The sequence below is a fragment of the Phocoena sinus genome, chromosome 4 (assembly GCF_008692025.1).
Source record: "Phocoena sinus isolate mPhoSin1 chromosome 4, mPhoSin1.pri, whole genome shotgun sequence".
In the NCBI taxonomy this organism is placed as follows: domain Eukaryota; kingdom Metazoa; phylum Chordata; class Mammalia; order Artiodactyla; family Phocoenidae; genus Phocoena; species Phocoena sinus.
The window spans coordinates 71,501,490-71,506,992 of NC_045766.1; positions in this window are offsets into that span (position 1 = coordinate 71,501,490).

A 5,503-nucleotide genomic window follows, 5' to 3' on the forward strand; every position below is an offset into this window, starting at 1 on the left:
CTGGGGAGGGGCGGGGGCGGGGCGAGAACCATGTCCACCTCCTCGCCCCGCCCCTTCCCGTCCCTCTCGGTGAGCTCTCCCCTGCCTTGGCTGGGGCTCTGGGTGAGGAAACGTTCCGAGAGGTTTCCGGCTGGAGTCTGTACCGAGCTGTACATCTCTCCAAGCACCCTCGCTCCCACAGTTTCATGAGGTTCATATTGTTGTTTCTGTATTTTATAGATCTGAAAATTGAAGCTCAAAGGTGACATCATTCGCCAAAGATATTAACTGACTTTCAGAGAAATGAAGTGTGTCTCCTCTTTCCTTCCATTTAACCAGCATAAAAAGCTTAACCATCCATTATAAAATCATGAAATATCAGCATTGGAATGGTCCTTAGAGACCTATTGTGAGATCATAGAATACTGACTTTTATGAAATCATAGAACATCAGCATTAAAATAGTCTAACTTATTTTTACCATTGGAAAAGCTGAAGGAGAGAAGTGACGGGACCACCACTGTCACACGGCCCATCCGTAGTGTGTGCTCATAGAAGTTCAGACTTCTGCTTCTAGTCTGATGTTTCCCCATTTTACCACATTCTGCCTCTGTGTTGGTAATCTCATGGAAGGTATCACTGGCAGAAGTTCCTAGAATTGTAGTTTATAGTCTTTCTCCCCCCAGATCTTGGGGACACACTTAGTGTAACCAGCTGTCCAACACTGGGTGAAACAGGCCAAAAGCCTAGGGGACTGTCTAGGTCTTTGTAAGATGAGTCCCAAAAGAGAAAAAAAAACAAAACCCTCCAGCACACACTCTCCGCATGTTATCTCTGCCTGGGTGCGAATGAAAGATAGCCGGGAGAACCTTGATGAGAGAGAAGAGACCTTGAGGCTCTAAGGTGCCAGGATACACGTGTTTCCCAGTGGTGGGTGCTGTGGCTGTTGTGAGGAGAAGTGGGTTCTAGGGAAGGGCAGGAGTTTGAAGTCCTGGAAACACTCTGGGGGCTAGGCTGTATCTAAAGTCAAGCTCAGGTCAACAGAGGGGGTGGTGTCCACTCCAGCCACCCAGCCTCTCTCCATGCAGCGCCACCACTGGAGTTGTACCGGTGGGAAAAGTGGAGGGCTCAGGAATTAAGCAAGTTGCCTCCTGTTATGGGATGAATTATGTCCCCCTAAGTTATATTGAAGTCCTAACTTCCAATACCTTAGAATGTAAACTTATTTGGAAATAGAGTCATTGCAGATCTAATTTGTCAAATTAACATGAGGTTGTACTGGAGTAGGGTAGGCCTCTAACCCAATATAACTGGTGTCCTTATAAGCAGAAGGCCATGTGAAGACAGGGGACTGGAGTGATGCATCTACAAGCCAAGGACCACCTGGGGCTACCCAAAGCTGGCAGAAGCATGGAGAAGACTCTCCTTTCGACATCTCAGAAGGAACCAACCCTGCTGACATTTTGATTTTGGACTTTTAGTCTCCAGACTGTGAGATTAAATTTCTGTTGTTTAAAACCACCCAGTTTGTGGTACTTTGTTATGGCAGCTGTATATACCCCTCCCCTCCCGCTCCTACCCTTAGTCCCCAACTCCCTCATCACCAGGCTCTTTCCCATCACCCTTTCCTTGATCAGGCCTCCTCATTATCTTCATGACAGGTCAGAGCAGAGCAGACTAGTTCATCCAGAATTGCCACTGCCAGTGGACTAGGCCCCTGTGGATTCATGGACTACTAGGTCTGGAAGGGACCTTGTTAATCCCACCAGGTAGCTATCCAGCCTCTTCTCCAACAATCCCAGTGGCCGGGCGCTCGCCACCCCTCAACACCACTCATTTTATCTTTGGACAGCTCTGAGTCAGAAAGTTCTTCCTTAAATTGATCTGACTCCCAGTTCCCAGCAACATCTGGCCACCGGTGTAAGGGATGAGAGGAGCGAAGGTGGAGGTACTTTATCATACCCCAATGGCAGTGATCTCATTCAAGTCTCCTAGTCCTGGGCCCCAAATCTCATCTCCCTTTAAAAAAAATTTTTTTTAAATTATTTATTTTTGACTGCCTTGGGTCTTCATTGCTATGCGCGGGCTTTCTCTAGTTGCGGCTAGCGGGGGCTAGTCTTCGTTGCCGCGCGCAGGCTTCTCATTGCGGTGGCTTCTCTTGTTGCGGACCTTGGGCTCTAGGCGCTCGGGCTTCAGTAGCTGTGGCTCGCGGGCTCTAGAGCACAGGCTCAGTAGTTGTGGTGCACTGGCATAGTTGCTCCACAGCATGTGGGATCTTCCCGGATCAGGGCTTGAACCTGTGTCCCCTGCATTAGCAGGCGGATTCTTTTTTTTTTTTTTTTTTTTTTTTTGCGGTACGCGGGCCTCTCACTGCTGTGGCCTCTCCCGTTGCGGAGCACAGGCTCCGGACGCGCAGGCTCAGCGGCCATGGCCTAGCCGCTCCGTGGCATGTGGGATCTTCCTGGACCGGGGCACGAACCTGCGTCCCCTGCATCGGCAGGCGGACTGTCAACCACTGCGCCACCAGGAAAGTCCTCTCATCTCCCTTAATACAGGCTCTGTACCTTGAAGAACAACAATCAGTTTATTGCCTTAGAACTCTGCTCCTCAGGAACGACTGTAGGGTTCCTGAAAACTATTCTGCTTTTATTGCCTGGCCCCCAGCCTGTAGCTGAGTTCCTGGCATGGAACAGGGCCTCAGCAAGGGAATGATTGCTGAATGGAGACAATGCAGGGGACAGTGAGCAGGAAGGGCAGGAGGGCAACAAACTTGTCAGAGCTGCATGTGTTCCCCAGGGATCTCCCCAGGCAGAGGCATCCACAGCCCCCCTTGGCACCTCCCTGTCCTGGCCCCACCTCTGTTCCTAGCCACAGGTCTTCCACTGCCCAGTGGATCTGACGTCACACCCTGAAGGCCCTGACCAGCCCCGGGGAAGAGAGAGGGTTCTCAGTGAGAGGAAGCTGGATGGCCACCTCCCTTCCTGAGTTCTTTCCATCCAAGTTTCCAACACCTGCACTGCCTCTTCTGCCCTGTCAGCAGGAGCCCAACTCAGTGGTGATAATCCTGTTCTCAAGGGAATACACCCTTCATGATGTAAATTACTGGGCAGAGTTGCCTGGTTCCTGCTTGGGCCCAGCAGTCATCTCCCTGGACCTAACCATGACTGGGCTCTAAATTAAGCACTGTCTTGCTTTGAGACACTAATGAAAAGGGCTAGCACAGTATGACATAAAGTGTTTTATTACGGTTAATAAAATAAAAAGCATTGGAACAGGGAGTGGTAAAGAGTTCTCTGGAGAATCTTGAAAAAAAAATTTCCATCATCAAAAGTCAGACTGTTGCCTCTTGTATTATTTTTTCCACTCCAAACACCACTAAAAGAGAATGTAGGTGAAGAGGACTTTCTTAGTGTGCAAAAATATTAATGAAGCATTAGTTTGACTGCAAGATTATGAGTGCCAGTACAGCTTTTCTTTATATTTTAGAATAATTGAACCACTTTACTCCTTAGTGTGGCCCAAAGAAGATTTCCAAATGCTTCTAAACAGAGCTCTCCTTCTATGCGTTTACTGAGATACTCTCTTGTGGGAAGTCGTCTGGACCAAACAGCCCAAGCACTGAATTTGGCTGTATTCGCGTTACATTTCCTGTGTGTTAGGGTTTGGCTGCCAAGAGATGGATTGTGGATGGAATCTTCCATTCTTGTTTCAGTTTCCGAAGGTAGCTATTGAGATCAAGGCAAATCATGTATTTAAAAATATATACATGCTAGGGACTTCCCTGGCAGTGCAGTGGTTAAGAATCTGCCTGCCAATGCAGGGGACATGGGTTTGATCCCTGGTCCGGGAAGATTCCACATGCTGTGGAGCAACTAAGCCCGTGCACCACAACTACTGAGCCTGTACTCTAGAGCCCGTGAGCCACAACTACTGAGCCCGTGTGCCACAACCACTGAAGCCCGCACGCCTAGAGCCTGCCTGTGCTCCGCAAGAAGAGAAGCCACCACAGTGAGAAGCCTGTGCACCGCAACGAGGAGTAGCCCCTGCTCGCCGCAACTAGAGAATGCCTGTGTGCAGCAACGAAGACCCAATGCAGCCAAAAATAAAATAAATAAATAAATAAATATATATATATATATACAAGTTTAAGAATTATCTGACAATTACCAATATTTCTGCTCTCCTTTTGAAGACTTCATCATGGTTGCCTGATTCAATGCTATGTGTGGAGAGGAAGAGAGGAGACAGGTTGAATGTACCTCCTTACGTGGCTGAGCCAGTTGGCTCTCATTGGAGTAGGCAACTGAGGCCAACACCACTTGGCTTCTCACCAAAAACAGAATTCCAAAGCTAGAAATGGCTTCTGTGACTGACCTGTCTAAGTCATCAGCCAGGGCTCACTGAGCAGAGAAGCGATAGTGCCCACCCCTAACCTCTGGAAAAATACCCAAGGGTTGGGACTTAATGACCACTGAGTCAGCAGCAGCTCTTTGCTTGTCAAGAATAGCTATTGTTCTTTTCCTTTTCAGGTAAGCCCTCCAAGGGACAAGAAAAATCACAGATTTTATAGTGCATGGAAAAATTCATGGTAGCAGGGGCAAGATTATTTAAACAAAAATACAGAAGTATTCAAAAGAGGGAGCGAAATCTAAGGACAAATATTAATCACTTTTTGCTTAAAAAATGGCTTTGATTTGCAACTCTCCACTATTTCTCTTCTCTTCAAAGATACCTACCAAAAGGATTCCTTACCCTCACCACCAAATACTGCCAAAATACTTTTCTGAGAAGACTCACACAGCATAGGTACACCTGTCAAGTATACAAAGGTTTCATTAGTTCCTAGATGTTTCCTGACCCATTAAAAACTAGTTAAATTGAGGAAATCTAGAGAATTACCTACTTTTTTCAAAACCTATAACACAAAAAAATGGAAAGAAAAAAGAAGGCAGGATAAGAAGTGTGAAGAGCCTTGGAATTGTAAGTAGGAAATGTGAATTATTTTCTTGGCTAAGCTACAAATTTATCTTGGGCCTGCCAGAAATCTCTCAACTTTTTGTGACTGTAAATTTTCCGTAAGTGTCATTGAGTCTGGTTTGTAAATTACTGCAAGTAGTAAGCAAGCAATGACACATATTTTAATTTCACTGTGCTAATATTTCCAGATTCTTTTTTTTTTTCTTTTTTTTTTCACTGTGACATCTAATGACTTTTTTATTTTATTTTTGGCTGCATTGGGTCTTCATTGCTGCGCGCAGGCTTTCTTTAGTTGTGGTGAGCGGGGGCTACTCTTTGTTGCGGTGCCTGGGCTTCTCATTGTGGTGGCTTCTCTTGTTGCAGAGCATGGGCCCTAGGCGAGCGGGCTTCAGTAGCTGTGGCATGTGGGCTCAGTAGTTGTGGCTCGCAGGGTTAGTTGCTTCGTAGCATGTGAGATCTTCCCAGACCAGGGCTCGAACCCCTGTCCCCTGCATTGTTAGGCGGGTTCTTAACCACTGCGCCACCAGGGAAGTCCATATTGCCAGAT